This window comes from Leuciscus leuciscus (genome assembly GCF_965113295.1).
Source record: "Leuciscus leuciscus genome assembly, chromosome: 2".
NCBI lineage: Eukaryota > Metazoa > Chordata > Actinopteri > Cypriniformes > Leuciscidae > Leuciscus > Leuciscus leuciscus.
Window position 1 is genome coordinate 58,939,243 of NC_138726.1, and position 13,845 is coordinate 58,953,087.

General features: G+C 39.9%; 1 long non-coding RNA gene across 3 annotated transcripts; it reads right to left on the reverse strand.

Annotated features, from left to right (window-relative positions):
• Nucleotides 1-437: 437 nt before the first annotated feature.
• Nucleotides 438-12,597, reverse strand: LOC309492543. Of its 3 annotated transcripts, none has more exons than XR_014203558.1 (5): nucleotides 12,383-12,597; nucleotides 3,264-3,357; nucleotides 2,729-2,777; nucleotides 2,550-2,583; nucleotides 438-1,702 (listed from the first exon to the last, which is right to left on the reverse strand). It is a non-coding gene; the product is annotated as an uncharacterized lncRNA (long non-coding RNA). The 3 variants fall into 3 exon arrangements; XR_014203559.1 differs by lacking the exon at nucleotides 12,383-12,597 and adding an exon at nucleotides 3,958-4,044; XR_014203560.1 differs by lacking the exon at nucleotides 12,383-12,597 and having other exon boundaries at nucleotides 3,264-3,579.
• Nucleotides 12,598-13,845: the final 1,248 nt, after the last annotated feature.

Sequence of the window (13,845 nt, forward strand, 5' to 3'; positions counted from 1 at the left end):
TTCTCATGTTTCATCACAGCTGTTTAATGTCCACCAGATGAAGCTCGAGAGCAGGAGAGACGAACTCCACAGCTAACAGAATGTTTCCCAAACATTGTTCTGCTTATGGGAACATTAAAATGTCCAGTTTTCTTAATGTTAGTGAAAGTTTTTTTTTTTTTTTAAGGTTAGTAGTAGAATGTTCCTGAAAACATTATTTAAACTAAATGTTTTATTAACAACTCAACTACACAGTAAATAATGTCAAAAGCGTTACTGATTAATATACTAAATAATAATGGCGAATTTTATAACAACATGATATGAATTTGATTTTAATTTAATTTGATTTAGTGAAAAAGTCCAATACAAGTCAGTTATTAAAGAATGAATAAAAAAGACCAAAAGCATTTTCAGTAAACCAACCCTTACAACAAGAACAGTTACAAGATTGAATATATTGTAAACAAAAATGTGTTTATTTTAGCTTCATGTCGCCTCTTAAAAGATTATTTCAAATACCTTCCCATGCTTACTTATAAAAGATCACACAGTTTGGTGAATATGTTGGTGAGGTCAGATGTACATGTATTTTGTAATATATATTTTGGTCTTGACATCTACATCAGTTGGGGAAATTATTGATTTTATTTTACATTACATTACAAAACAGTAACACCCACACCCTATATATATATAAGGCAATTAAAATGAATGCTTGTAATTTAACAAGAAATAAATATAATCTAAACTCCAGAACAAGTGGTTCATTTACAAAGACAAAAAGAGTTTATCCAAGGTCATGGAGAACCAGAAAAACAACATGCAAACGGTTGCTCATCAAACATAAAATAAAATCTTCCAAAAAATTATATGACAATCAGAGTAATTTAATCACATTACAAAATCAATGTAAAAAAAATTAAAAATAAAAATAAAGTACATTTGACCTAATTTTCGTCACTATTTTCTGATAAGAGAAAAGCTCTGCTGTAATGTGAGAGTTTCTAGCCCTGAAATCATCATATCTACAGTAGACAATCCCAGAATATGTAAACTCCTATAATTCAGAATTCACTGCTTTGACTGAACACTGAACACTTCTCCGTGATTTTATACATCATTAAATACACATTTTTATAGATGTCAGTTTAGAGTATTATTGATGATAATACCAGACAGATCAGTTTCATTTCTAAACAGATTTTAAACTAATTTATTAATATATTCTTTGGCATGTTTAATTTCATTCAGAGTCTCCTGAAATTTAGCAGCTGTTTCTCTCATCTCAGGAATAAGTTTCAAAGACATGTTTTGTCCTGTTATTTTGTAATGATCAAGCATTTGTAATAGATCATTGATTTTGCCGTTTAGTTGCTTATAATGCAGTTCGAGAGGTTTGTCAATTCTCCCCATGTTCATGGATCTCACTCTTCTCAGTATGTCTTTATTTTGAACATAATCCTTCTTCATCTGCTTAAGCTCTTTTACTGTGTTAGAAATTGTTCTCAGATGCTCAATCATTGTCTTGGTTAAAGACAAACCCAAATCCACTATGGCTTTGATTCTGTTTGTTGCTTCTGCCCATCGTCCCACTGTAGTTTCCTCATGTTCATCAGTGATGTCGTTCAGCCTCTTAATTTGACCAGTGAGAGTTTGATGATTTCTGTTAAATTCTGAGTTCAGTCCCGTAATGTTTTGTTGCAATTCGTTTACAAGTTTCCTGAAATATATATATATAAAAAAAATAATCATAAGTAGAAAGCTGTGGATATTTGTTTTGTCTGTTTTATGGTTTTAACAGCCAAATAGCACATATTATATTAACCATTATACACATTGTAATTGTCATGCTGTACTTTTGCACTATAGCAAACTAACAACACTATAAAACACCACAATAAAGGCTCCTTTGTTAACATTAGTTAATTCATTGGCTAATAGAGACTGTGTTCTAGTTTTTATGTCCTTCTCTTGATAACTTCTCTCCGTCTCAGATGTACATCATTGCTAACGTTACACCAGTGTCCTTTACTGGCAGAACCTGCGCTAGTTCAACTCACTGAACTAGAATAATTTGTTTTATGCACCGATCTATAGTTCTATTTGCATGCTTTGGGTGTTGAATAAAATATTTTTGAGCAAAAATTATGATAATAATAGCATGATCTATGTAAAAACAGTCGGCTTAAAGTATCTACAAGTATTATATTATCATCTCATAAGTTAAGTCATATATAGAGTTGTGTGTGTGTAAATGAAATGTGAACACAATCATGTTCTGTTGTGGTTTAAGGAGCTGCTGAATACAGTATAAGTTACACTGTCCATATAAACTTCCCTCGTCCACTTGATGAGGAACTAATCATTATTTTTTAAAATGTTGAAATTAACTTAAATTACTTGAAATTAAGATCAATAAAATGCTGTAATAGTTATTGTTAACTAATGTAGTTAATTAATGTTAACAAATGAAACCTTGTTGTAAATGATGTACTCATATGGATAATAATCAGTTGATTATAAAGTTAATAAAGATAAAGTCAAAGCTTTGAACAAGAAACACTTACTCCTGATGCATCTCTTCTGCTCGATTCACTTCACCTGTATCAGACATTAAGCATTTTCAAAGATTACTCTAACGATCATTCATAACTAACAATATATATAGTGCTGTGATAGAAGTATCGTAGTATCCTGGAGTAACCACTAGGTGTCGTGTTTGTATTATAAGTGTGTGTGTTCTGACCTGTTGAAGAAGATGTACACGCCCCCATGAGTGTCTGTTGCTGTAACCGCTGTAAACAGAAGTAAAGTGATAACTACAACTCAATGTATGTCATAGTCTGATTTATAGTGAAGATACTAGAAGTAATGATTTTGTGTATTTATTGAAGTTGAATGTCACATTCTTTGTTCTGTATTCCTGCAAGGATCTATGCATAAAATATTTTCACTCCTTGTACACTTGTGTCGATGACAACGCTATCTCACGACCAATTCGTACGAGTGTGTACGAGGCGGCTAATTCATACGATTAGACAACAAATTGGGCAACTCGTAAAATATGTATGATTTAGCAAAAATGTGTAGGAGTGAGGTTGTATGAATTCGTACAATTATCCACCTCGTAAAATTCATACGATCAGGTTGGTCAATGACGTGACAATAAAGTAAAGGAAAACTCATCAATGTTGGAAAATTAAAGGATTTCAATTTAATTAATCCATGATGCCAAGATAAAAACCATGACTCATAAACTGCTAAATGAAATGGAGACTCACGCTGGACTGAAGGATGATGTCAAACACTGTGATCAGAGACACTGCTTGATAAGGTCACCAGTCTGTGTGTGTGTGTTCAGATCTGTCAAACACACTGAGAAAAATCACCATGAGAAAAACATCTACAATTCAAAAGTTATCAATCTTTATTTCACCTGCTGAAGCAACAAGAAGAAACAAGCAACGGCACACCTACTGTACATGAGCCAATGAGCCTTCATCACACATCATCTCACACCCTGATGAAGGCTCATTGGCTCATGTACAGTAGGTGTGCCGTTGCTTATCACCTGTTTTTAAAATCTAAGCCATGGAAGAATAAAGGTTTTTTATATTTTCTAAAATTACTCGAGTGCCTTGGATTGTTTTTTCTGAAGAGTGGAACCATCCAAAGAGCACCGAGATACTATTTAAAACCACACACTGTCTGTACGCTTTCAAAATCATTAATCAGTGTTCTTTCCAACTCGTTTGTTGTTTTTGAAAAGATCCTATTAGTTTATCTTTTTGAATTATAAATGTAACTAACTAAATTAATTCATGCAGAAAAAAATTGTGAGATTTAGTCAACATCATTTCTAAATACTACACTAGTGAAATATATAAACAACTAAAATATATATATTCATCTGTGTGTAATGGGAATATAATCATAATTTGCTATAAATAAAGAAGTATGAATATTCTTGCCCACCTGGAGTGAGTGAAGAGCGTCTGAAGAGGGATTCGCTCTGACTGAAATACTGATCATATTTATATGCTTATGCTCCATTTATATTCCCAAGAGTTTCGTTTCAATACGAGTTTACAAGGAACAACAGACTTAGGCCTACACATCACTTTTGCAAAACTATCCGGTTCCTCTTTTGCCTTCAGGTGGTTGAAACTGTTTATTTTCTCTTTCACTTCATGCCAAGTTTTCCAACAAACTCCTTCAGTGTGTCCTGAAATATCCTGGTAGTTTTTCTTATTATACTGATGAATATCAGTGTGTCTGATCTGATCTGGTTTTGTTGTTGTTGCAAGTCAAGTCTTGTCACCTTTATTTATATAGAGCTTTTTACAAAGCAGCTTTACAGTGATAACAGAAAAAATAATGCAACTAAGATTGTTTTGGCTCTACAGGAGATCTAGAATAAAGTCATTGTCCAGTTTAAGTACTTTTTTAATTGATTATTTTCTGCTGTGAGAATCACTAGTTATTAACTTATGGGCCGTTTACACGTCAGCATTTTCAACTGAAAACAGAAAACTTTTAATGAGTTCTGGCCGTTCATTTACACGACAACTGCGTTTGGTGGCCTGAGTGTTGGGTTAGTGTTGGGATTAAGAGTTCAAAACATCACCTTCTACAGTCACATAATTCAGTTTAACACCGGCACATAGTCTAGTGTCCAACCATTTTCTGTCTCCTTCAGACTAAAAGGTAGGGTATAATACAGAATTTGTTGTTAAATAATCTTTGACAGATCTGTATTGACACTAGCAGCTGTTCTTCCACATTATCACTGTCTTCTTAAGTCTCTCACACCCTATTCGCATACACATACACATTAACATACATGTACACATACACATACACATTCATACACATAGAATTATTGTTGTATGCGTATTTGGATGCATATATATATATTGAGAGTGAGGAAAAACCCTAAAAAAACCTCAGACTGCTGATTTCCACATTGCCTCATTCGACCTCAAACGAATATCTACTGCGGCTACTCACAAATCAGGTAACACATTGGACCTTATTTACACCCGCTACTACTCCACTGACCATACACTGGTCACTCCACTGCACACCTCAGATCACTTCCTCCTCACTCTCAACCTCAACCTGCCTCAAAACACAACACGCACTCCTCCACAGGTCACCTTTCGCCGAAACCTACGCTCACTCTCACCCTCCCGCCTATCCTCTTTGGTCACATCCACACTTCCTCCACCTGATCAGCTCTCAAAACTAGATACTAAAAGTGCAACTGATACTCTTTTCTCCACTTTAACATCCTGCTTGGACAACTTCTGCTCCCTTTCCTCCAGGCCAGCCGGCGCTATCCCCTTTGCCCCCTGGTTATCTGATGTTCTCCGCGAACATCGTTCTAAACTCAGGGGAGGAAGAGAGGAAGTGGCGCAAATCGAAAGATCCTTTCTGACCTTGGTCTTTATCAATCCCTCCTCTCTTCCTTCTCTGATAATATCTCTACTGCTAAAATGACTTACTATCACAACAAAATGAACAATTCTTCGGACTCTCGCATGCTTTTCAAAACCTCCTCCTCCTTCATCAACCCTAACAACTGACGACTTTGCCACATTCATCATAAATAAAACAACCATCATCAGAGGCCAATTTACCAATCCACAAACTGACACACACATCTTACCAGCTAGCACACACATTCTACCCTCCTTCTCTCTGCTTTCAGAGGCAGAAGTCTCCAAACTCCTCCTTTCCAATCGCCCTACTACCTACCCGCTTGATCCTATTCCCACTAATCTACTTCAAGCCATTTCTTCCTTAATTGTACCCGCACTCACGCACATCAACACCTCTCTTCACACTGGTACTTTTCCCACAGCATTTAAGCAGGCTTGGGTAACCCCACTGCTTAAGAAACGCACTCTAAATCCAGCACATCTGAAAAATTACAGACCGGTATCCCTTCCATTCGTCTCGAAAACACTTGAACGAGTCTCTTCAACCAAATCTCTTCTTTTCTTACACTGAACAACCTCCTGGACAACAACCAGTCTGGTTTAAAAAGCGGACACTCAACTGAGACGACCCTGCTCTCGGTTATTGAAGCACTGAGGTTGGCAAGAGCAGCTTCCACATCCTCAGTTCTCATCCTGCTGGATCTGTCTGCTGCCTTTGCCACAGTTAACCACCAGATCCTCCTGTCAATCCTAAAGACAAAGGGCATCTCGGGAACGGCACTCCAATGGTTCAAGTCTTACCTCTCAGATAGGTCCTTTAGGGTGTCGTGGAGGGGTGAGGTGTCTATGACCTAACATCTAGCTACTGGGGTGCCTCAGGGCTCAGTGCTTGGACCACTTCTCTTTTCCATCTACATTACATCATTAGGATCTGTGACTCAGAAACATGTATTTTCCTTTCAGTGCTACGCTGATGACACACAACTCTACCTCTCATTCTAGCCTGATGATCCGACGGTAGCTGCTCGCATTTCAGGCTGCCTGACAGACATTTCTGGCTGGATGAAGGGCAACCACCTTCAACTAAACCTTGCGAAGACAGAGCTGCTTGTGGTCCTGGCCAACCCAACACTACACCAAATCTTCTCCATTCAGCTAGGTCTGTCATCCATAACTCCATCAAGGTCAGCCAGGAACATTGGAGTTGTGATTGATCAATTGAACTTCACAGACCACATTGCTAGAACTTCTCGGTCCTGCAGATTTGCCTTATACAACATTAGGGGGATCAGGTCCTTCCTATGAGAGCATGCTCTGGACACTCCTTGTCCAAGCACTTGTTCTATCCAGACTGGACTATTGTAATGCTCTACTGGCTGGTCTTCCAGCTTGCACTGTCAAACCTCTGTAACTGATCCAAAATGCTGCAGCTAGAGTGGTCTTTAACGAGCCGAAGAGAGCACACGTCACTCCTCTCCTCACAAAATTGCACTGGTTGCCAGTTGCCGCTCGCATCAAATTCAAGTCACTGACGTTTGCCTACAGAACAACCACTGGTACTGCTCCCCTGTACCTAAACTCATTACTTCAGACTTATGTGCCATCCAGAAACTTGCGCTCTGCAAGTGAATGTCATCTTGTGGTGCCTTCTCAAAGAGGCACAAAATGTCTTTCTCTGACCTTTACCTTGACTGTTCCCTGCTGGTGGAATGATCTGCCTAACTCAACCAGAGCGTCTGAGTCCGTAGCTATTTTTAAGAAACGGCTGAAGACGCATCTTTTTCTCACACCAACTCACACCCACTTGCTCATCCTATGCTTAGATGCAGGGTACCCTTTCCTAGGTGACCCGAAACTGACAAATAATTGATCCGACTTTCGCCACAGGGCAGCTCTGTGGACATGGGATTTCAAAGCCAGAACAGGGCATAGCAGATTACGTTTTTCTTGATCTGATGATAAGAACGGTGGAGGGCAGAAGGCCTGCAGCATAATGGGGCCCGCAACATTAGTAGGGACCTTGAGAACATATGGCTTTCACCATACCAGGTGCAAACGACAAGGCTTGCAAGTCTCCAATTCTCTTGATAGAAGAAATAACAAAGCGAAATAAAGTTTTTAGTGTGAGGAACTTTTCTAAAACCTCTTCAGTACGGGGCTACTAATAACAGACGGAACCCTCTCCAGAACTCCCAGGAGCAAAGATATCGGAGGAAAGGCATACAGGTATAGCCTCGGCCACATCGCATCCAGCTTCCCTGTGAGGGAGAACCACATGGGACAGTGAGTTGTCTCTGAAGATAAAAATAGGTCGACTTGTGCTTGACCGAATTTCTCCCATAGGAGCTTCACCGCCTCAGGGTGAAGTCTCCATTCCCTTGGCCTCAGCCCCTGTCTCGACAGGTTATCCACTCCCTGGTTTTGATGCCCTGGAATATATACTGCCCTGAGAGACAGTAATTTCCCTGGGCCCATAGGAGAATCTTATGAGCCAGTCTGCATAGGTGACGTGACCTCAGACCCCACTGATGTGTTGTCCATGCAGACAAGCACATGATTGCCCCTCAGGTCTGGGAGGAAGTGCTTGAGAGCTCGAAACACCGCCATCATTTCTAGACGATTTATGTGCCAAGAAAATTGATTGTCCTGCCACGGACCTTTCGCTAAGCGACCACTCATGATCACCCCCCCAACCTGGGAGGGAAGCATCTGTCGTTAGCGTTACGCAATGACAAGAAGCCCCCAGCACTGGGCATTGGGCGAGGAACCAAGTCTTCTTTCACATGACTAAGGCACGTAGGCATTGGGGCGTGACCTTGATCATGTGAAACAGATTTCCGCTCGGAGAAAACCCCTTGGTTCTGAGCCACCACTGCTGGGGTCTCAGGTACACAAACCGAAAATATATTACTTTGGACGCAGCTGCCATGAGACCCAACAGTCTCTGAAACTGTTTCACAGTGAGTAACTGGCCTAGTTTTACAACATTCACGGCTGAGTGAATCGATGCTATACGAGCAGGGGAAAGTTGTGCCTGCATCGCCGTCGAATCCCAAACCACGGCTGGAAAAGTGGTCCTCTGAGATGGAAGGAGCACACTCTACTTGACGTTCAGCCTTAACTCCAACTTACTTATATGCGACAGAATGACATCTCGATGCCGAACCGCCATCTGCTCGGATTGAGCTAAAATCAACCAATCATTGATGTAATTCAACGAATGCCCTGGAGTCTCAGTGGAGCCAGAGCTGCATCCACGCATTTCGTGATAGTGCGGGTTGATAAACCTAGCCCGAAGGGAAGAACCAGGAAAATATTGGTATGCTTCGCCCCCGAAAGCGAACCTCAGGAACTTCCTGTGATGAGGATGGATGGCTACATGGAAGTACGCGTCCTTCAAGTCTTTGATGACAAACCAGTCCTTGGACTGAATCTGTGACACGATCTGTTTGAGTGTAAGCATCTTGAACATGAGATATGAACCCTGTGGTTTAGTTGGCGCAGGTCTAGAATAGGACGCAACCCCCCATCCTTTTTTGGAACAATAAAGTAATGGTTGTAAAACCCTGACTCCCTGCTGGGAGGAGGAACCCTTTCTGTAGCCTCCTTTCGTGGAAGAGTCTGTACTTCTTGCTCCATAACCAGAGTCTGCTTGGGGTCCACCACCATAGGGAGGACCCCTAGAAATCTGGGCAGACGAGAACCGAACTGAATTCTGTAACCCTTGTCTATTATGAGCAGGACCCAGCGAGATATATTTGGTAGTAGCTTCCACACTGCCAGAAAATCTACTAAGGAAACCAGTCTCTCGAGACTGGCCTCTGGTTTTGGTCAAACAGCCACTTCGGTGCCCTGTAACGGCGAACAACCGAACTGACTGTTCTACAACCCTTCTCAGAGGATCGTTGGGAAATGCAGCCACCTCGACGCCCTGAAGCGGCGAACCGGCAGGGAACAACCGCACTGACTGCTTTACGGCCCTCCTCGGAGGATCGTTTGGGGACGCTGATACCTCTGTGCCCTCAAGCAGCGAACCGGCAGGGAAAACCGTCGAACTGGCAGCGCTGCAACCCTCCTCAGAGAGTCACCCCCCAGAGGGCGTCAGGGAGAAATGGGCACCGTTTTTTGATGAGGTGGAAACCGTTTCTCCCCAGAGGGGACTGCCCTCAGATGTCTGACGGCCTCTGCGTCAGGACTTCTTCTTAGTCGAAGCCTTCTTGGAGATAATGACTGAGTTCTTGATCTTTAGATGGCTTTGACTGCGACCGCCACCCAGACCCCCATTAATGTGGAGGAGCCAGAGTGGCGACGCTTTGCTTTTCACTCTGTGCTGTGAGGAGCTCGTAGATCTAATGTTCCCGAGACTGCTGGGCGGGAACAGTCTCGGGAACATTAGATTGGCCTGGAAGAAACTTCTGGAACGCCGCTGATTGTTTCTTCGCCTCCTGAAACCTCTCGACGACCGTTTTAACTGAGTCGCTGAAGAGGCCAGAAGGCGAGAGCGGAGCGTCCAAAAGAACAGATCTATCCCTATCTTTCATATCAGACAGATTTAGCCAAAGATGCCGCTCCGTGGCCATCAGGGCTGCCATAGAACAGCCTACTGATTTGGCCGTCTCCTTGGTGGCCTGAAGAGACAAATCTGTTGCGTGACGCAATTCTCGAATTCGTGGCTTTTAGTGACGATGCTGACTCAGGAGAGAGATAGCTTGCAAGTGTCTTTTTAGCCCAAGGCATCATCACACAACCATGTTGTTTTAATCCCATAATATTGCTGTAGTTAGACGTTTGAGTGTTAAACACACTATATGGCTTTCTCCATGACCTTGATACCTCAGTGTGGAGGTCGGGAAAAAACAGCAGTCCCCGACGAGGAGGCTGTGATCTAGATGGTATAAATATTTCATCTAGTAAACTTTTCTTTTGAACTTCCTGTTTCTCGGCTGGCCACTCGATATTTAGTTTAACGACAGCACAAGTCACAACCCTCATAAGCAGGGGTATGAGGTGGCAAATCCTCAAAATCCCCTGCATCAATGCTTACAACATCCAGATCCTCAGAACTGTATAATTGTAGCACTGGTACCTCGCCTCAGGGAGAAGAAACCGCAGTGTGTGCTTGGGCATGCTCCATTCCCTAACAAGCTACACACAGTTTGTGTGTTCCCACCCGTAAGGAAACGAGGGCAAGGGACAGCACACTGTTTAAACTGCTGCTTGTTCGTCATGATATATATATAGTGATTGTGCAATGACAAAACAACAGAGATAGACAGAGACAGTGTCACAGAGAGCGCTTGCTGAAGACACAGAAGCTAGCGCGGTCTGTTTCTGGGTATGATTTATAGTTTCCTGGTCTGTGATGTCATCCCCCTATGACGTCTCGACACCATTGGACTGATTCTACACGTGCTTCATGACGCAGCTCGAGCTCCCTTGAAAAGAGAAGTTCATTTGACCTCAGTTTCCTCACTATTTTCTGATAAAAGAAAACCTCTGCTATAATGTGAGAGTTTTTAGCCCTGAAAGCAGCAGATGTACAGTAGAAAATCCCAGAATATGTAAACTTCTATAATTCAGAATTCACTGCTTTCAAAGACTGCACATTTTCTGCATGATTTTATACATCATTAAATGCACACATTTTTAAATATTTCGGTTTAGAGTGGTCTGCTTTTACTGTATTATTGAAAATAATACCAGACAGATCAGTTCAATCATTTCAAAACAGATTTTTAAGTTATTTGTTAAAATATTCTTTGGCACTTTTAGTTTCAAAACTTGACAATAAAGGCTCCTTTGTTAACATTAGTTAATTCATTGGCTAATAGAGGCTGTGTTCTAGTTTTTATGTACTTCTCTTGATAACTTCTCTCCGTCTCAGATGTACATCATTGCTAACGTTACACCAGTGTCCTTTACTGGCATAACCTGCGCTAGTTCAACTCACTGAACTACAATAATTTGTTTTATGCACCGATCTATAGTTCTATTTGCATGCTTTGGGTGTTGAATAAAATATTTTTGAGCAAAAATTATGATAATAATAGAACGATCTATGTAAAAACAGTCGGCTTAAAGTATCTACAAGTATTATATTATCATCTCATAAGTTAAGTCATATATAGAGTTGTGTGTGTGTAAATGAATTGTGAACACAATCATGTTCTGTTGTGGTTTAAGGAGCTGCTGAATACAGTATAAGTTACACTGTCCATATAAACTTCCCTCGTCCACTTCACAAGTAACTATTCATTTTAAAAATGTTGAAATTAACTAAGATTAATAAAATGCTGTAATAATAGTTAATGTTAACTAATGAAACCTTGTTGTAAATGATGTACTCATATGGATAATAATCAGTTGATTATAAAGTTAATAAAGATAAAGTCAAAGCTTTGAACAAGAAACACTTACTCCTGATGCATCTCTTCTGCTCGATTCACTTCACCTGTATCAGACATTAAGCATTTTCAAAGATTACTCTAACGATCATTCATAACTAACAATATATATAGTGCTGTGATAGAAGTATTGTAGTATCCTGGAGTAACCACTGGTGTCGTGTTTGTATTACAAGTGTGTGAATAACATGACCTGAAGACCACCATGATCCTACATACTCAATGTATGTAGTAGTCTGATTTATAGTGAAGATACTACATGTAATGATTTTGTGTGTGTATTTATTGAAGTTGAATGTCACATTCTTTGTTCTGCGTTCCTGCAAGGATCTATGCATAAAATATTTTCACTCCTTGTACACTTGTGTCAATGACAACGCTATCTCACGACCAATTCGTACTATTGGTCAACACATTATCCACCTCGTAAAATCCATAATAAATTAAAGAATTTAAACTAATTTTCAATTTAATTAATCCATGATGCAAAGATAATAAAAACTGGCAGAGCAAACCATGGCTCATAAACTGCTAAATGAAATGGAGACTCACGCTGGACTGAAGGATGATGTCAAACACTGTGATCAGAGACACTGCTTGATAAGGTCACCAGTCTGTGTGTGTGTGTGTTCAGATCTGTCAAACACACTGAGAAAAATCACCATGAGAAAAACATCTACAATTCAAAAGTTATCAATCTTTATTTCACCTGCTGAATTAAAACCACACACTGACTGTACAGTTTCAAAATCATTAATCTGTATTATTTCCAACTGATTTTTTTTTAAAGATCTTTTTTGTTTATCTTTTTTTAATTAAAAAGTTTAAATAAAAAAACGAATCAATTGACTAAATGAATTCATGCACAACATTTAGTGAGATTTAGTCCGTTTTATTAAAGTCGCATCGTCTATAAAAACTACACTAGTGAAATAAATAAACAACCACAATATATAGAACCATCTGTGTGTAATGGTGGTTATCTGGAAACTGTTTATTTTCTCTTTCACTGTAAGCCAAGTTTTCCAGGAAAAAATGCTTTTGGCTGTACAGCAGATCTATAATAATGTAATTGTCCAGCTTTTTACATTTATTTATTTAAGTCATTGTCCAGCGTTTTTAATTTATTTATTTCCGCTGTGAGAATCACTAGTTATTAATTTATGGGCCGCTTACACAACAGTGTTTTCAACTTAAAACTGAAAACTTTTAATGAGTTATGGCCGTTCATTTACACAATAACTGCGTTTGCTTTGAAACTTTGAAATAGGTTTCTGAAAACGAGTTTTTGAAAACGACACCGTTATCATCTCTGTCATTTTTTAAATGTTCATGATATGGAATATAATATTAATATGGAGAAATCCTTATAACATTTCCAAGCGGTTAGGTAGGATTGGAAGTTTCTGGGGGAAACGGCTTGAAGAAGAGAGGCGTCGAGGAGTGGTTTCAATGGTGGTTTATGGGAATATCAGTGAGAAAAACAGTGAGAGCGTGGGTTCGGGTACATGCGATTCTTACTCAATTTGTTAGCGCCTTTGGAAGGTGGATTGGTTTTTGGAGATGGAAATGTTGACTTAAGTGAAACATACAGGTTGTATATCTCTGCTTTGTTCATCCTCCTGTAAAAATGAACATCAGCGCTGATTAGAGCTTGTCTTAACCCCAACACTGTCCATTTTTCTAGAGCAGGGATTGTGGGTTGTGCTGAGTTGTAGGAGGATGCTGAAGATGATGGTGGATGTCTTGGTGGTGGTGGTGAGGGAAAACCTCAGCGTCTCAGGGTATGATCCAGGCAAATCCAGGCTCGGTTGCGTTGTCCTGTTGAGCGCGAGTGGAAGGTAATATGATGCCATAAAGAATTGCATGCGCAGGGTAAGATTTGTGAAATTGTGCACAAGATTGCAAGCGTAAATTAAATTTGCATGCGCAAGAGAAGATTTGTTAAGGTGTAAATCACGTTTCAAGCGTAAGAAAAAAAGAATCGGCAACATTTTACTGGTTTTCGTAAGAGT